A 20,906-nucleotide genomic window follows, 5' to 3' on the forward strand; every position below is an offset into this window, starting at 1 on the left:
GGAGGGCATGGTGTATCCAGTACTCTTGGCGTAGCCCTTTGGTAGGAAATTTTTTTTCTTCTCTTTCGGCACACCGTCACTCCCCTGCTCGTTACAAATTCGAGGCACGAATCGCGGAAAGAGCGAACGTGTTCCCCGGATGCTTCTCCGGTACTCTTCACCCTCCCCCTTAATTTTTTTCTTCTTCGTCGATCGACGAACAAGCGAGTGAGTGAACGAACACAGCCGCTTCGCGCGCACGCGCACGCGCGCGCTCGCGCGTATCCGGCGTGGGAAATCGCATGGGAAATTTCGCGAGCATTAAATGTTTCACGGGGGCACCGAATCAACGGCGCGCCGTCGATGACGACGACGGGACGAGACCGAAATGAAATTTTACATTATTCAACGCTGCCTCCCCGTACTCATCCTCTTTCTCTCGCGCCCATCTCACTCTCTCTCTCTCTCTCTCTCTCTCTCTCTCTCTCTCTCTCTCTCTCTCTCTCTCTCTCTCTCCTCTCGCCAAGTACGGTCAACTTGTTAACCGCACGCGTCCTCGTTACTGAGTCAGCCGCGAACTATAACCATTCTCCGCGGTATACTCAGGGGTGTCGAATGTGCGAAAGATCGGAGGGTAACGTGTCCCGTGTCTCATGGGATAAAACGGAGGAATTATATCTTTTTTATTCGACATAAGCAACTTTTTTACAAATTTATGACGATGGTATAATAGTGTTCCTATTTTATAGAAAGCCCAGAAGAGATATTGTTTGATAACTGGATTACAATTCTGAAAGGATAAATAGTAAATGCTTATAAGTTAAACGCATTAAACACAAAGAAATTAGATAGTTTCATTTTCTTTTTTTTTTTTTTTTTGATATCTTAATTATTTAGTAAAATTTAATTTCTGAGATTATATACAACTAGAAAGTTTCCGCGCGTTTTGATCTTAATTATTAAAAAATGATAAAATTAATTATTAAAAAAGGAAATTAGCATTTTCATTAAATGCTAATTTCCTTTAACTTAAATATATATTTTAATAAATGACATTTCGCGCTATTTTATTTTATTTTCATATCTTATTCAACGTTTCTCAAATTTAAAAACGTAATATCCCATGAGAGCGATATTCTGCTAAATATGTCGCAACTTAAAATCAGATGTGGAAAGAACATACAATTTTAAAAATTTAGCACTCGTAGTTATACTTTGAAATTTCTATCCATCTGTCTTCGTGATTCTAAAAACGCTGGTTTGTTATCACAACTTGTGTGTATGCGGTTTCTATTTCTCTTAACATGAGAATTGCATTTTGCGAAATGCGTCAAAGAACGGCATTATATAATAATTATGCACGCATACGCGGTGTTTAAAGCAATTTTAATTCCAGCAGCAACAAAGACTAGATTTGCAAAGCAACATATTTTTTTTTTTCAAAATTATTATATTTTGCTATTTTGCTACATCATTAGAAAAAATATTAAATATGTTGTTTAGAAGATGAACTAATATCCTCACACAACTTGACATTTCTATTTTAATTAAAACTACATTTGTCAGTTACTCATAAGAATCCATTGCTAATTGTTAGGGCGTGTTGAGGAGAAAGAGAAAAACTGAGCCCTAACGGAAACTTAATCCTAACAAAAACTTAACCCTATTTGTATCGTGGTTATTGAGATGAGGGTCAAAAAAGTTACTCACAATCCCATGCTATATTCTCCTTTTGTCTTATTTAGGATTCTTTGTTGCATGATTAAGTGTTTCACGATACGTCTGAATAAATTTATTCTACATTGCGTAATAAATATAAATGTCTATTCATCTATTAATGTAAATTCATCTATCAATTGTAGACATTAATGTAGACAGCGAAGTATAATTATATAGGAAATCACAAAACTAATAATCGTAACTTGATACCACAGAATTATTATTTACGATATCCCATAGTTTGTCCGTGGCAATCGTTTTTTACAATACTCTTGTGAATTCTCATTGTGAGATCGTTATGAAATACGGTACGTTTAATTTAGCGAAACGAGGTAGCGCCGATGTATATCATCGTGCAAAAATTCGCGAACCACTAATTACCCTGGAATGGCCAACAATTGTGAGTTTATAAGGAAATTACATTCTTTCATCCTCTTTTAGGTAACGCGTTTATACAGAAATTAATTGCAAGATACTATTTACATTAACAATTATCAAGCAAAATATAATTATCAACGTTATATATTATTGTAATTATAAAAAAATAATTAAAAAGATATTATATTATATTAAGATCGCATATCTCCTTGTGTCCTCATAATTTGTAGATGGTACTGTGCGAGACTAATTAAAGGTGTGGCAATGAATTTATCATACCCACGCGCAATTTAAAATGTGATAACAAATTTGCCATTGCGATGCTAAAACGTGCCTAATATCGTGACGGCAATCGATTTTTTTCGTGCAAATTTTTTTCGCGCGATACAAGCTACGGTGATGCGTGAATAATCTGGTCGAGCGAGATAAAGCTGGTTTAATAAATCAAAGCGGATATGAAATTGTTGCGCCCGGCTGCTCGTTTTCGCGTCGTACGACACTCCTTAACGTCAGTGTAATCACGATGTCACCGGATTTACGAGCCCGCGCGCCTTGGACCTTTAACTAAGGATTCGCTAAAGTTGGGGTGTATATATATATATATATATATATATATATATATATATACCCCAACTTTAGCGAATATATATATATATATATACACACGAGTTCACTTTCATTATAATACCGTCCGCAGACAAGAGTTTATCCACTTGACCTCTAGAAGATGATCCTCTAATATAACCCTTTTTTTTTCTTTTATATTTCTGTCTTTTAAGATTATGAATATATGAAAATTATAATAAAATTATAAAATTTGTATTTTCTTTGTATAGAGAGATATAATGGAAAAAAGGGAAAAAGATATAATTAACTAAATAAAGATAAATATATAAAGAATGTTAGTTATAATTCTTTAAATTGTATTAATTTATTTATCACGGAAGATCTCATTTAATCATACTCAATCATACTTAAGCTGATTGCTTTGAATGAATTATTGGAAACTTTTCTAAATTTTTTGCAAATAAATTATTCCTCTGATCTGACTGTGAGTTAATTATTGATATTATGTTAAAGAGATAATTTAATTTTTTCATACTTATCACGACTAAAATATGGATTTCCATTTTCGTAATGTTCGCGTGGAAAGACAGTTTCTAATTAATACAGCGATTCTAACCAGACATGCGTTTCAATGTTTCACATGTCGACAATGCGAAAATGATTATTGAAATGGATCAGATTTGCGTCATGCCATTCAACACGCTATAGTGAATCCGCATTGTTTTAGAAAATACGGTACAATTATTTGAATGCGATATAATATGAGCGAAGAGAATACTGAATTATCGAACGGTTTGAAAGCGTCGCTAACATCATTTCGCCAATGATGTCGGTGTCATACGGATCCATAACGTGGTAATCACCGTACATTTATGAGTATGGGGCGCATATTATAGTAAAATTGCGATACATGATCGGATACAGCTTTTCTACAAACCACCCTTTTTGTCCTCTTTGTCGCCATTAAAAAAAATGTGTTGCACGGTTTATTTCAATAAATCCTGCATAACGTAATAATACACACGTATACCTTTAACAGATCCATCAATTAAGTATGACAGAAATAGGTTCTTTTTTTCTTTTTAAATATAAAATCACATTATTTTGTTTTCTTTCTCTTGTGTTTTACTAATTTAGATTAATAAATAAATTTCTATAAATAAGTGCCTGATCTCTCTCATATATACGTAAGGAGAAATAAGTTATAAAATACAAAGATGCAATGACGTTGTTACTTTGAAATTATAATATGTGAAATATATTATTAAATAAATACACACGAGTGATATGGTTGATAATATAGGATATTTTGTGAAAAGGTGAGCGTGGTTTTAATATTACAATTTTGCGTTACAATGACATTCTTTTTGCATGCAGCTAAAATAATAGAAAATTGTATGTGCATGATATAGCCTCGATAATGAAAGGAATTAATTAACAGTAGAACGTTCAGTAAAAAGTAAATGTTTGATGGGAGAGCGCAATTCGTGGATTGAAATATTTACATTTTCCACCAACTTACAAAATAGTCTGCCAAACCGATGTAATAATGAACGGAGTAAATCGATAGAGTACGATTTTCCTCGATTTGTTTAAACATGTGGGTTATTTGTGGAGGAGGTCAATTAATTGAAGTTGCGAGAGATTGTTACGCACGTAATTATTCGATCCCTTAGCTGATATGGAGTTTCGGATTTACCACAAAATATTTGATAGGCAGATTTTTTTTAAAAATTTAAATTGATGTATTTTTTCATCACAAAAATTTAATTGAACTCTATTTCTTTCTTTTTTTCGATATTTCTTTCTTTCATCATCTGTAATAACTTTTTTTTATAACAATGAGAATGTTTTCTCTATACATTTTTTTATTAAATTTTTCTTTATGCCGACACAATATATTATAATTGAAAAATATTTTAAATTTCTTGTAAAATCTACGAACAAGATAAAATATGGAAAGGGAGTCTGCAAGACACTGTACGTTCAAAGTGAAACGTTTGTCGTAATTCAAAGAAGTTGCTCTCGATTTTAGATAAACGAATCACGAGTGTATTATCAGTAGCACAGAAGTTGGAAAGTATAGCGCAGACTCGTCTCAGGGAAATAAATTAACGATACCGAGTGTGTCCAATTATTTTGCCTTGGCCATCCGCCCGGCCGGAAGAAGGGGTTGTTACGCGACGCTGCATTTCCTCGTTTTCCGCGAAGCGATTCTCCTCTTTTTTTTCCCTCCCCACCCTTTTCCGCCAGCTTCTTGGTCTACCTTTGTCGACCATTACATCTCTTACGAGCGAGCAGGTGCGCCGAAGTACTCGTAGGACCCGCACAGTTCTCATTTCTGCCTTCAACAGAAAGAGTTCTCTTTCCTCTCTCTTTCTCCCCTTCTTTTCACTCTCTATTTCTCTCTCTCTCTCCCCCCCCCTCTCTCTCTCTCCCCCCCTCTCTCTCTCTCTCTCTCTCTCTTTCTCTTGCTTCAGCAAAGAATAAGAGTCCCTAGCACATTTTGCCTCTCGAATAAATCCGGAAGAGAGCCATGGGTGAGCAAAGGCGGAAATGTCGGAGGAATAGCGGCAGGGAGAAGAAAGAGGGGATTGGGAGATGCTAGGTCGTTGGAAGTGGAACTCGTCGAGCGAAAGGGTTACTTGCTCACGAGAAGGAGTAAGAACGAAAACAACAGGGCAATAAAATAGACGAGGTGAAACTCGTAGCGAGGACAGAGAGCGAGAAAGATGACTGCAAAACGAAAGGAGTTGTGTGGGAGAAAGAGGAAGGAGGAAGGATTGGGGACGAGGGGTGTCGGGCTAACTCGACGACGGAGCCGTACTATGTTATCCCTCAGCCGTAACCAAAGAAGAAGCATATATATATATATATATATATATATATATATATATATATATATATATATATAGAGAGAGAGAGAGAGAGAGAGAGAAAGAGAGAGAGAGAAAGAGAGAGAGAGAGAGAGAGAGAGAGAGAGAGAGAGAGAGAGAGAGAGAGAGACACTCTGAGGATAGGCAAGAGGGTGGACACGAAAGAAGGGAAAGGGCAAAAGCGGGGAGAGGCTGAAGGTGCCTTACCTCCTTACAAACTGCCGAAACTTTGACTACCGCCGCCCTTACGTGCCAGCTTGCGCTCCTAAGTACATACTATTCCCATGGCTTGCGGTGTGCGTATGTGTGTATGTGTGTTTCTGTATGTGCGTGCGCATTAAGTTAGGTCGAGCGAGATGTATATGCGCGAACGTATGTGTATGTACGCGCGCGCGCACGCGCCACCCGGTACAGTGCGCTTAAGTAACGCCTGCGAGTTATCGCGCGAGCTCTACCTTCGTGAATGGGAGTAGTTTGGAGTCGAATTTGATTATGGGTCCAAAGTACTTTCGTACTTCGTGATAGGAGGAAGTAGTGAGGCAAAGAGAAAGAGAAAGAGGGAGATAGCGATGTTAAGGGACTAGTCTCGTATCTCGCGATACACATATTCAACCCCTCATACGTTATGGTTGCGCGAGGTTGGTCTAGTTGGGTTGCCATCGTGTCGAAACTCGTTCTTTCCAATGGCAAATCATAAGTTAACCGGAAAACTTAGGAAAGAAAGTCTGTTACGGTTTTACGTTTCCCATCTTTCCTCTCCATAAAATTGAATAAAATAGCTGTGCTGATTATGTTCGGAATGTTGATCCTATTTTAGCGGAGTTAGACCAAATTTGAAATTCAAATAAGAATCGACGGTAAAGTTCCGGAAAATCGGTCTGTGATTGTTTGGAATTTTGTTAGATCTGAGATATATATGTGTGTGTGAAGAAAAGTCTAACAATAAGAAAAATTTTTGCCGACCTGGCTTCGACCATTCATTAATTTGGTATATAAGCTTTTCTTTCATAGAGCATTTCAGCGCAATTTTCGAAGAATTCTCAGCGAGTTTAACACTAGTTTGTCTTACTATACTTCAATCTTCTCTTTGGTTTTTAATTTAAGTTTATTTTTAAAACATAAAGACTTGTAATCATCTTTGCAAAAATATTGAAAATTTAATGAATTTATATATTATAATTTTGCAATATCCTCAATATTTTAAAATACTTTGATGATATCTGCAATGTGCTATAATATGAAAAATCATTTTCAAATTCTTGTTTGTAAAATATAATCAAAGAATTTTTGGCAAGAAAATAACGACCTTGTCTTTTTCATAATTTTGATAATATAAAATAAAAGTATTTCGCAACTTAACTTAATATTGCTTTTCTTCAACATTATTTAAGCATATCATTTTTTTACAAGCAAAATTATGATTTCGCAAATCTTCTTTAAGAATACAAAATTACATGTTGTGGTAAAAATATATCACTCTATCGCTGTACTATTACAGACTGTAAGCCCAAGTTGGCTTATAAGCGCAATCACGCAGTGATCTTCGAGGATTGAATGGCCACTTCGCGTCTCCCGCATTTGCAGAGGAGTGAGACGCAAAGGGCAAAGGAGAAGTCGGAGTTACATGGCGCTAGCACGGGTCACGGCTCTTTCGAGAAGTCGTAAACCGTACTCGAGAGCGTATTACTGTAATACGGTCTTAAGATCGTGCTGATTATATTTATCACTTGTGGAAATGCGCGGATACGTTACTTCCAAGAGTAACGTTGTATTCCGATAACTACCTTTTGATCAGGATTCTTGCAGACGCTGCACGGAAAACATTTTTAAGGAATAGTGATAATATCTGCAATTGATATATAATTAGTCTTTTTGATAAATATAAGTGTATGATATTCGACATAATTAATTTGTTTAATTACATTTTGTCATTACATTAATGCTTTTGGATATTGTGAATATTTTTAGATAAAATAAAATGTCTCGTTTGTTTATTGAATTATTTTTAAATGTCTGTACGTGAAATATTTTAAATTTTAATAAATTTAAAATTTTTTTGGCATTTTTCAATATAACTAATTTAGAACTAGAAATGTTTTTTTTTGTTTTGCGAGAAAAAAATAGACAAATGGAGATATGGAAAAGCGGGAAATACTCACTATTGTTCGAGGCATATAAATCATCTGCACGCGATACAAATCACCTGTTTACGCGCGTGACGCAATTGTTTCCGAACACGAGAATGCCCGCGCTAAAATCCAGCTTATCCAGTTATTTTCTTGAAAAGAATATTGAACCAGAATATTGACAGCTATCTAATAACAAAATATTAAGCATTCAATTTTAAGAAATCGCAGTAAAAAATGTCAATATTATTAAAGAAAATACTATTTTATCACATCGATATTATAAAATTAATATTTATCATATGATTTCTTATGAATTAAATTACAATCCCGTCACACTAATATTACATTAACGCTTTAATATTATGAATGTCACTTGTTGATGTCATACTAAAATATAAATACCACAAACGTCACAATAAAATATAAATATTATTACGCCACGATATTATTCAAGCGATGTTCATAAGAATTGATTCGAGATTGAATTGAAATGTGCGTTTCGCACCGATACCATATCCAGTACTTTGATAGTAAACGTTCGAAAGAAAACGTGCCTACGTGTCGGGCCGTAGAGGCAACGCTCGTAAATCAACACCGAGCGGCAATTAAGGTGGTGCGCGGCACGGAAACGAGAAAAAAAAAACGAGGGAGAGAGCGGCGCTTTCGAATCGCTCGGCAATTTTACATTACTCATGCATGTAACGTTGTTGCGTTCGACAATTGGGGTGGCTCACGCGACGTTAAAACGACTGCGTGAATGTCAGCAGTGTTAGCGGAGAGAAGGGGGGGGGGAGAGAGAGAGAGAGAGAGAGAGAGAGAGAGAGAAAAAGAAAGAAGGAGAAAAAAGAGAGGATACCGGAGCCGTCTCGCTTCGCTCATTATTTTACTCGCAACGACTGGGGCTGATAATTTTTCGCTCACGTGTTTGCATCGCCATCGTGATCCTCCCTTGGCGTATTATAATCCTCTTTTTTTTTTTTTTTTTTTTTTTTTTTTATATAACATTCTGTAATAAAGTCGAGACAATGTGTTCCCAGACAAATGCCAGAGAAATGTCGCGTGTTCATAAGCGACGATTAGCGTTACAAGAACGCGGCTTACACATATCAATATTATATATATAATCTTTCAATCATAATATATTCAGTAATAATATATACATTATTATCATTAAAATATATATATATATATATATATATTATTATAGATTATATGAGATTATATGTAGAGTCAATCGGTTTTAATCGCCAACTGACTCACTGATCAATGTCTGATCATTACAATGGTTGCTTCATTGTATAAATTTCCCTTTAACATATATATCCTCAATAATCTGGCTATATTGTAAACTCATTAAAGAATCTATCATTAAAATTATGCGATTTAATATACGCTGTTATCATATTTATATTTACAATATATGTAATAAAAGCTATCTATATATATATATATATTTGATTTTGGCATGCAGTCATCTATTTTGCTAAAGCTTAACGTATTTAATCGTTTTTTATCGTTTAATCGTCGCGAATATTCTTCATTTTAATCTGACTATAAAAAGATACATCCAAACAAATTTTTCAGAAGCATCGTAGTTATAAAGATGAATTTGAACGGGACCGATTAAACGATGATTGCAGACACGTTCGCCGATAATTTCGCATTACTAATGCCATCAACGGACCGCTCATTCGTTTTCCTCCATTATTTCACGTGATATGTTTATTTTTGTCTGTCCCTGCCTGCCGATTTGTATTCATGTCTGTTTCGCGAATTTGTTGGAATATCGAATACCCACTTGATCGCATGTGTGTCCGTAATTATATCGGTCGGCTAGTTGCGACAACGAAGAGGAAACATTGGCAGTGCGCGAGGCTGCATTGTTTAAATAATTTTATAATACTAGTACACATACGTTATTCCCGATGTACAACAATAGACATACAACCCCAGTGCGATTGTGGAATATCCTGAACGGTAGACACCTGCGTCTCGTGTACCTTGTTATTTAATCCTAAATGCATTTCGCGTTATCGTTGCAAGTTAAATGTTGTTTAATCGTCTGGTGCTTTAGTGAAACTAAAGAAATTAATTTAAATTTATGTTAAAGACTGAAGATAGAAATTAGATTATATTGATTAAAAATGTAAAAACAAATAGAATAAATATTATAAGGGAATAAGAAGTGTCTGCGTATTTATTTCTTTATTATAAAGTTGCGAAAATACATATTTATACATCGTTTAAATGAAAAAAATATCTTTATGTAACATTTTTCAAACATTTTATTTACTGTATTTTTATTTAGATCAATTTATTAGGTAATTCTATCGTGCAAAAAATTACAACATGATTTATAGCTAACACATGTTAAAAATTTATATTGAAGACATTTTTGTTCGTTTTGGACACGATTGCGAACTGTGTATGTATATCGCGATAATTAATTCTTTTCTTCGTGTAATAAACCACAACAATAATGTTAAATATATATATATATAAATATATATATATATATATATATATATATATATATATATATAGAGAGAGAGAGAGAGAGGGGAGAAAGAAGGACAGTGCTGTTTCATATGTAAAATCAGTGAATATTTCGCAGCAAGAACTGCATGTCATGCATGGAACATCAAGGATCTCCTCCAGTGACGCTTGGTGTACGTGGAATCAGTAATTTTTTCTGTTTCTCTTTTTGGAATACCATAGAAATTTTACGTTCGACGAATAATATCCTATATCGAACCACCACGGTGCGCCCAATATCGCCGGAATACCCGTTTAGAGAATCCCGACAAATTTGTGACACGCATCAAAATTCGTCGTTTCATTTCGCTGTCCACTGATCTCACTAAAATTTTTTCTTTTACCCGTGCAATCTGACCTTATTTCGCTATAAACAATGACGTATTTGCGTAGTGTTGTAAGACATGATACGTGTACATATATAGTATATTATATATAGTGCTTGTTTTTTATCAATATGTCAAAATAAGTTCGGTTTTTTTTTTTTTTACGATTGATCACTCTTCTAATTTTGAGATATAAAAGAGATTAATGGAGCATGCGGTAAAAAAAGTTAACCGTATAAAGTTTAATTATATATGATTGATGTAATATAAATGCTCTCTTTTGCAACAATTCAATTTCCTTTATTTATTATTCAAATTTTTTTATTAAAAAATGATCCATATTGCAAGCATAAATAAAAGATAATATTAGTTTATTTATAAATGACTGGAATAAAACATTATAGAATATAAATAAAATTATAACTGAACATTCCATGTTCAATATTGATTATACATATGTCGAAAAGTAAAACAGAATAGTTTTAAAAAAGTAGAAATAGAGCAGTTTTATTATATTCTTTATTCTACTATTAATCAAATAATTTTTATATACAAGTCACGTAAAATTTTTTTAAATCTTTTGATTTGGAAAATTTGAGAGTAAGACCAATAATATTCTATTCAGCTTTTCGACATATAATCAACATAGCTACATGTTTATCGTCAATAATTTGCGCCGAATTTGCAGACGAAACGCGTCGCAAACTTTGCGGCATGCGACAGGTAGATAGAGAGAGAGAGAGAGAGAGAGAGAGAGAGAGAGAGAGAGAGAGAGAGAACGCGTCCTCGCAAATAGTAGCACACCCGCGGTTGTTTAGCGGACATTGTGCGGCGTAATTGCTTGATCGAAATGATTTCGCGCGGTCCTGACGAAATTCCATATGCTGCTACGGCCGTAATTCGGTAACCCCGTTATTACCGTGCCGAACGCGGGTTCCGAACAAGCTGCACATCGCCGAACATCCCTCTCTCTCTCCGTCTCTCTGTCTCTCTCTCTCTCTCTCTCTCGGGATTGTACTGGTGATTTTACGTCGAACGAGCATGTTACATCCAGCAGCGTTTTAACTGATTTACGAACCCTCAAAACATGTTGTGTTAAAATATGAATCTTCAACGTCCATTAATCAACATAAACATAAACGCTCATTTTATTAAATTAATATGCCTCTTTACAAAATATAACCTTTGACATTAATATTATGTATTATTATTAAAGTGTGCCATTTTTAATTAAGCACTCTGGTTTAAAAGATCTATTTAAATATGGATGCGATATAAAGAAATTGCTTGCAAAATTCATTGAATTGTTAAAGTAGATAAAGACAGATACATGTGCAAATCGCGCATATTCTTTTTAAGAAAATTAATCAATGGAATCTTTTATAATGAATTATGGGTTCTGAAGCGTACTTTCATATGCGTGGGCAATAAAATTAGTGGTTACATCGGACATGTTCGATATAACGCGCAATTCGATTTGCTCTCAAATACGTTCACTGCATTCGCGTGGGCGACTCTCAAAGGCATTCATTTTCCTTTTGTACTTTCAGGGCTTGCTTTCTTCCTTTATTTCGCTAAAAAGATCATGCGAGTTTTATCTTCGGAAGAATATTCATCTTCTTTTTTTCTTTGTTTTTTTGTCTTCGCCGAAAGATTGTGCGGATTTCATCTTCTAAAAGACATATTCATTTCCGCTCTGTATAGAGACTTGCGTTCTTTATCCTTTGCTTTTTGCCACATTTTTGATAAAAGATTGCGCAGATTTAATCCGCGAATCACTAGTAAAGGCGGATGTTAACTCTTTTCAGAATTTTTAAGCTAAAAAAAATCACGCGTCTCTAACTCGATTTAAGATAAAGATCTAATAAATGTTTTAAGATATACTTGTAAGCTTCTATATTTATAATACAAAATAATAAAGAAATATCATTATATATGTATAATATTTATATAAAACGGGATTAAGAAGCCTAAATTTCGTTGGTTTTCATATACATTCGCTTCAGGATTATTACATGTATGTACGCCATACGAAGAGAACTGTGAACTGCGAGAGATTAGCGTCGTTTTACTTGCGGATTTATCCATTCGATTACGTGCGAGAGCGAAACCACGCTATCTGCCTCGGCATCGAAATGGCGTACGTCCGCGTGATTACCGAGCTACGAGCAGATTAATACGAATAGAAATAGGAAGATGCAACCTGCGCAATAGCTAATGCATAATATGTGGAAAACATTATAAACCAAATTTTGCAATTTTATGCCTTATGAGATTATCATTATAATATATAAATACAATTATATTTGAGGAATAGTTTGAATTATTTGGGATTTTATTTATTATAGATGTGGATTATTAATATCGGTTCAGATTATTAAATATTGATGTTCTACATATAATTATAGTAAATATTAAAATTTTATTCCTCATTTCCCAACATATCGCGGAAACCTTATAATCAAAATTTAATTATATCAAATACAAAACAAAATATAAAAAAGATATATATTACGAAGAGTACTAAAAATTATATAGATATTTATGATTACCTACATTATTATCTACATTAATTTACATCATTAATTATAGAGGTAGCATTATTTATTTATATCTATGATATTGCATTAATGAGGCTACTCTGAAAATATTGGTTTAATATAAGATGTAATGATTAAAATTATAAAACGCATTCATTTTTAAGATATATTTTTTTAGAATAAAATTTATGCGATTTTCTAAAATTATATTAATTTAAACAATCATATATTTACATTACAGAAAATTTTTCTCCTTTTTCTTTTTCTTTATAATAATTTGAAAATTTATCCGTACGTCAGTTGATGAAATTCTGCCTTCTAACAGTGAAAATAGTTGATGTTAGGTGTTAATGCAATAAAATTTATTGAAGGTTGCCTATCAGCCATGATAATAGGATGGTAGCTCGGGTACTTCGGGTTTGCTAAGCCCGTACTCACGATGTGAGCCCCTGAGGATCGCGTTGCAGAGACGTAGAGCGAATCTGCAAGGTGATATAAGATACATATTTTAGGATTTTGTGATTTTCCATCTCCCATATAACATCATGCGTTCGAGGACAGTCACGCGTCGTGCCGAAACGATTCCGCGACGAAATTTCCTCCGGCCCACTCTTGGCCGCATTACCCGGGCGACTTATCGAGTTACAAAGACGTATATCGTCGGGAACCGATTGGATTTTCCCGGCTACCGTCTAGCACCCGACGAAGAAGAAGCCTCCAGGGAAAGAGATCGGTTATACATATACATATATATATACATATATACATATATATATATATATATATATATATATATATATATATATATATATATATGTGTGTGTGCATGCGAGTGTGTACCGGGTGTCCTGATCTTCTCTTAAACCTATCGAATAAAAATGTAATTTCAAATAAAAATGCAATGAGAAATGTATTCTGAATTATTAGAAATAATATATTTTTCAAATTTTACATCTATAAAAATATTATTTATTTTAATTTTATGCTTTATATTTGAAAGAAGATATTTTTCAGTTTTGTTAAGTAGATTAATAATCTGTTAATATTTATTAATTTAAAAAAATATATCTTTAATAAACAGTCTTTTTTCCTACAAGATTTTTATTTCCATTTTACTTACAACCGCTTTCACGTCAAGTCTTTGTAAAAATGTCTTACATACTTCTCTCGACATGTTTAAAGATAGATACTTGAACGAAACGAATAGCTTCCGGGACACCCAGTGTGCACCCGACTGACGTATACGTAGATCTTAAACCCCTGCAAGTCTCGGTATGTGATAATTTAGGATAGTATCAGTGCGATGTTCGATCTTTATGCATCGGAACGATTGCCAAGTGTCCCTCCCAACCTTCCAAATGGAAATACTTATTTGGAGAAGAGACCCCCGTACACACCGACTGTCTCCGGTGAATGAATCGCCGATAAAGATTGCCGCGCCATTGGCAGCGCCTGTGAACACGGTGGTCGCCAAGCCACGGGTGTTCGAGAAGAAACGCGCAATGGCGCGTTTTCTGGGAGCCAGAGAATTGATCGAGATTGTGGTTACTTTAGATGATAGATTTTAAAAGAATTAAAAAAAATTATACCTGTTTCATCGCACTTCAAGTTGACATTTTCTTAGCAAATTGGGAAAGAGACAGAGAATTTATTGATAAATATATTGAGTATTGAATCCTTATTATCCTTTTGAGGATTAAAATAATAATTACACATATATTCTCTTGACGAATTTAGTGGAATTCGACAGAATTATTGTAGCTCAATCCATTTAATTCGATAATTATACGCACCGCGAGCATCTCGATTAATTAGCGTTCAATCATAATTATCAGCGGCTGCATGTCGAATCGCCAACGAACCGTCAGCGATACGATTTCGTTCGGTCGCCGATGATCGTGCATTGTTATACTATTTATCAAAATCGCGATAACGCGCCAGCTGGATCAGATCCGGTCAAATGATCGAGCAATTATCGCCTGACCGCCGTTAATCAGGAGCTTTCGGCTCTCGGTTAATTCAACTGCGCATACATACCAATTGGAAGGTCGACAAAATAAACAATAGTGCAAGTATAAACAATAAACTAAATTTATCAGTAAAGAAAGTATAATATCCCTTTCTAAGATATAATTAGGAAATATTACTCTCCAGTGCGATAAAACAGAAATTAAACGTTATAAGAAAAAAAAAAATTCGCTGACATACCACGTACATCAAAGAGATATTATTATCGCAGTAATGTTGATGATAAAATTATTGTGTGATAATATCGACTAGTGCAACGGGACAGCTTTGCACTGCGACGCAGTCTGCGAAAAGAGTCTTTTAACCTGGCTTTTAATCCGATGGGAAAGACATTCGGTTGGTGTCAAAAGGTTGGTTACTCCAAGGGGAAACCAGTTAATCTTTTTCTCAGCCCGTAGGGACGGACGCCAGTACGTGACTTGCGACGAGACGGGTAAACTTTTATTAAAAATCTAATTGGATCGGAACTCGGGCCTGGGGAGCTACTCCGTTATCGTAGTGTGCATGCGTGTGAAGAAGAAAGTGTGCGTGCATCGTCGCTTTGGTTGCTCTTAGCTTTGCTTGCCTATATTATGTAAACTAATCTAAAAAGTATAGCTAGATTTTAAATAAAATCCGAATATTCCGATATGATGAGAATTTTTAAAAAAGGTAAAATAAATTTTTATCTACAAAAATAAAAGTAATTCTCGCGTACAACTTCTATCGTGGTAATGAGTTAATTTTAAAAAGTTTAAGAAAATAAAAATTAGTCTTCCTTTCCCTTGTTTTGATAACAAATTAATAATATAAAGCAGATAAATTTCTCTCTCTCTCTCTCTCTCTCTCTCTCTCTCTCTCTCTCTCTCTCTCTCTCTTTGTGCAAGCAAAAATAATACTTAAAATATGAATATAAGAGAAATTAATATTTGATAAAAATTGCATATACTATAAATTTATCATTTACTTATTTTTCCATTATTATCTTATTGTTAGTCTTTCGATAAACGAAAAGGTATGCCCTTATCTCAAAGACAGATTCTCATGCGCGCGAGTATTTGATACGAAAAAATCTACATAAGATCTCGCGGAGTATTCGCTCCAAACATGTCACTGGACAGAGAGAATCTATTTGTTCTCGTCTGAAAGACAAGGAGGACATAGCAATGTATATAAATAGATTTGTTACAGCTTTTTTAACCATATCAGCCGATTCTTCATACTCTTTAATAGTAGCTTGTTTTTGTTATTCTCTGCAATTCATTTCGATCTCCATTGTTGAACCTGTAAAATATTCGATACAATATCTGTTGTAATGTTCCTCCGCAAGATCAAAATCTAAACTGTCTCGCCAGTATTTTCGTTACTATTTCTGTCATTAAACAATTATTTTTTCATACATTATAAAATTATCTATCTGGTAAAGACATGTTATACTAATGTATATATCTTATAAACTTTTTTTGTGCTAAATTGTAATACATTGTGATAAATTATAGTATAGACAAGTCTCATAAATATCGAATATATAAACAAATACATTTTTTGGATACTATATAATGTTTTGTTTAATTCGCTCGGCATGTTACTGTTGCATAACATGGTTCAATCGATATAAATTGGCAGGTAACTGTCGCGCAAAATTTAAGTGAATTGGCGTAAAACAAACGCGAAAGAATATCGTAAATATTTGTCGTTAACAACATGACAACACATCCGTTTTTAATCGTTTCGTAACACGAGGCTAATGAAAGGGTGGTTCAATATTGTATAAAAACATTTTTCCTCCTTCAATACGTTTAAACGATTGATTAATCATGCATGCATTTTCCGTTTCGGAAAAAAAGTCCATTTGATTTCTGTGTACATAATTGTTAATATATCAAAGTTCGCATTTCGAAATAACGTGTAACAATAAAATTCAAAATATATGTATCTTGAATCATTAGAAAACAGGACAAATTGATCAAAATTAATAATTTGAACAATACAAAATTACAAAAATCTTAGAATTGACATTTAATCATCTCATATAGCAATTAATTAAGAAAATATTAAAACATTTTTTCAAATTCTTCACATAAAAAATATATTAAATACATTATTAGTTTCAATTTAAAGCCTGTAGAATTTATTAAAGCCTATTACATATAATTTATTAAAACCTATACGATAAACGTATAATAACTTTATTTGAACAATAATATTTAATTCTTAATAGTTTTGATGCAACAACTTTTATAGAAAATATTTGTCCAACGCATAAATGCACGCGCAATGTGAGCGTACCTATGTCAAACGAAGATCTCGCGCTGTTAGCACGATATTTTAATCGCGGATTTGAACGTTGTTTGCATCAGTTGCAAAAACATAACATATTCGCGTAGGTCTTTTCTATTTTTGGTCCTTCAATTAGTTGGACGCGCTGCCGCCGGCTATGCACGCGCGAATTTTCGCGAGTGTTTTGCGAAAGCGGCCTGTTACAGCGATTCGTGAGTAATATCGATACACGAGCGAATGGTCGAAAACGAACGAAAATACAACCGGTTAACCCTCTCGTTGAAAAACGATTTGTGTTATTTTTATGCACGGCAGAAAAGAAATTGCAGAATTATTTTCTGCGAAAAGTTTCTGTGAATATTTCCATACACTCAAACTTTTATTTTCGTTTAAAATTTTGTAGTTAGCCACATATTCAGCTGCAGAAATAAAACAATTACTTTATTTTTAAGTGGTTATAATTGACAAAGTAATTTTTTGAATTTGAGTAAAAATTAATTTCAAACTCGTCAAATTTGTTACCAAAGTTAAAATGAAAAACTTTTCGAGAAATATATACTTTGAATATGTGTTGCTTGTAACAAAAGAATTAATATATTGTTTACATTGCGTGTTTATTTAATTTCTTTTTTTCTCACTCGATAAATTTAATGTTTACGTTTGTTTTTTATAAAGCACGAATTAAATTTTATTATATAAATCGTTTTAAAATTACTTTCCATTTTCGCTTCATGAGATAATTTTTACTTCCACTATATTGCTGTTTAAACTTTAAACCGCATTAATATTATACAAAATTAAGAAGTTAGGATAGATAACATAATTTCGAAATTATTTGCCTATTTTGTTTTAATTTTCTATCGGAAAATTTATTTTTACAATTAAACGCGCGATCTTTTGCATAAAAAACATTAAAAATTTAAAAAAAATTATAGAACGAGATATGCAGTATCGCGTTCTCTTGCTTCCTAGGGTGGTGATACCGCGCTGAATCAATCTCATCGGATCACTCGGCAACGTATTTCCGGCGGAAATCAAAGATCGATCATCCGGCCGGTCGGTTTTTGCTATTTTCGCCGCCAGCTGTTCATGGTTTGCGCGCTCGCGCGCATGTCTGATTGCGAGAATGAACGATGTCGTTTCCCGGCCACGTGATGGTATTGTAATAATGTCGTGTACACGCTGAAAAGTAATTTCGTAATACGATCCGTCGGACGAGGCCGCGAGCCGCGAGCCGCGAGGCGATATAACGTGTACACGGGGAAATTGTTATCGGCCGGAAGTACAACTGACGTTTGGCACCGTTACGACTGTTATTTAATGCGCTGCACGGAATTCCGCGTCAACTGCTCGCGCGGCCTGCGAGTGATAAATATAATTAACGCACGCTATTCGGGAGGCCCACTCGTATAACCGCCATGCGAGAGAGAGCTTGCCGCGTTACAATTATACATAATTCGCCAGATTCGGTCGTTAACCCTGTAATGCACAATGTAACATAGAGAGATTGTACAAGTACCGTAGAAATATTAGAAATATTAGAAATTGAAATGAGGAAAAAATATATTTATCAATTGAAAGTGATTAAGTATTTCAGAATTTCACAAATAAAATTTTGAAAATATACAACGTATAAACAGCAACACAGTATAGAAAAGATATTTTTTTATTCAGCTTCGTGGAAATTCTGGCTTAAATCAACAGAATTTTACGAGAGCGAAGAGTGTAAGCGAGTTCATTATTGTTGTAAATACATTTGATGTATCGTGCTTCGTTGCTTGTTAAAAAATTCTCTCCCGCTCGCCTATAACTTATATTTAATATTCATCAGAGGTTAAATCTTTGCGAAAGGGATGCGACGTGAACAAGGTCGATCGCGTTAGTAAGCGTAATGCATTGCTGACTAAAACAGTAATTTGTAACACGCCGGCGGCTATTTTGTACGCAAAGTATGAGAATGTGTCAGACTTATGAGACTTCGTAACGTTTTGACTAGTTTCTATTACGTCAATTCGAAGTTATAGGGAAAACTATTTTCAGCGCAATAGAAAACTTCGCCTACTTTCCCTGCGTTGTAACAGCGAGTTATACGTCCGATGCAAGGGGATGAATTTGTCACGCGGTATACGGCTCACATCGATAAAAGTTAACACGCTTTTGCTTGATAAAATATGACATCCATATTCATCGTCATTGAATGTACAGTTTGAAAGCACCACGAATTGCATACAGTTCTTGCAATCGAATAAAATTATATTATTATCAATGTTGTAAAATAAATTAAAAGAGCCTCGTCATATTTTTATTATTTATGTATGTACTTATTAAATTTACTTGCTAAATTCAGTTACCAAAAACTGACATGCGCAATAAACACTTTTCAGCGCTGTCTCATCTTTTCAAAATTTATGAACTCACCGAGTCAAACGAACAGTTTAATCTCCAAAAAATTTCAATCAATTTTGGATGCCTTCCTAACAAAGTGCAAAACGATTTGCACACATTTAAGATTACACGTGAGCCTATAATCTCGCGTCTATAAGAATGGCGAGCGAGGGAATAGCGGAATAAGGGCTTCTTCCTGATAACGTTACAAGTCGAAAAGTAAGTTCGCGTCGCAGCAGCAGACGATGAGAAAGATCCGAGCGAGATATCGTAGGAATTATGATCCCCCGGAGATACGAGTCGGCCTCTAGAAACCGCTGGTATGACGGTGTAACTTCGCGACATCTGCTTCAGGACTTTTCTGACTAAATAATTCGTTCGGTTTCCGATAACGGGCCTGCTACGGTTCGGACAGGCCGCGGTATATCTATCGCGAAAAATTGCTTCTCGGCAATTACCAACGACATATATCGGCCGCCCCGGTTTGCGCATTCCTATATTCTCCGCATTATATCCGTGAGATGTACAGGGTGTCCCTGATACGCTGCATTTTTTTCATAATTATAGTTTAGATTTTCGCTCAACAAAAAGCAACTTTCCCAGCTTCCATGCTTGTGAATAAGAGCTTGCGAAATAATATTTTGTATTAAAGTTATTTTTGACATATAATGTGCTCATTAAATATATATATATATATATATATATATATATATATATATATTAATGTAAATGAGATCCTTCTTTAATAAATTATCGTGTAAAGTTATGCGAAGACAATTTTAATTAAAATCCTTCAGTTTACGACTTATTAACGTCTTAATTTGTAACGAGATAATATAATTAGTTATAATTACAGGAAGGTACGTACTAGACACTGTGTATATGATCCTCGTGAATCATATCCTCTCTTTCCTTCTAATCGGGCCAAAGATAACGCTGCCGTTTTCCGCCGTCTATCGTCTATTACGGCGTGTCCCGATTGTAATAGCTCCTCGGGATACTCAGATCGCCGTAATTTGATTCCCGTTTTAAGATAAGGGTAGATCGTATTAACTGCGCGATGGCGTAAGCTGCTCCCATCCCTTCTCTAGCGCGATTTACTTTTCGTTGTAAGTATGCGGTTGGACAGAGGGTGATGGGATAGCGCGATTTGACCGCATCACCGACGTTATTAACATTCTGATC

The 20,906-nt window shown here is 34.5% G+C and overlaps 1 protein-coding gene across 4 annotated transcripts in view; it reads left to right on the plus strand.

Moving 5' to 3' along the window:
- Positions 1-20,906, plus strand: part of LOC140675064 (UDP-glycosyltransferase UGT5) — a 56,121-nt gene that overhangs the window by 16,412 nt on the left and 18,803 nt on the right. The gene's annotated exons all lie outside the window — the stretch shown is intronic.

Source organism: Anoplolepis gracilipes, chromosome 17 (assembly GCF_047496725.1).
Source record: "Anoplolepis gracilipes chromosome 17, ASM4749672v1, whole genome shotgun sequence".
NCBI lineage: Eukaryota > Metazoa > Arthropoda > Insecta > Hymenoptera > Formicidae > Anoplolepis > Anoplolepis gracilipes.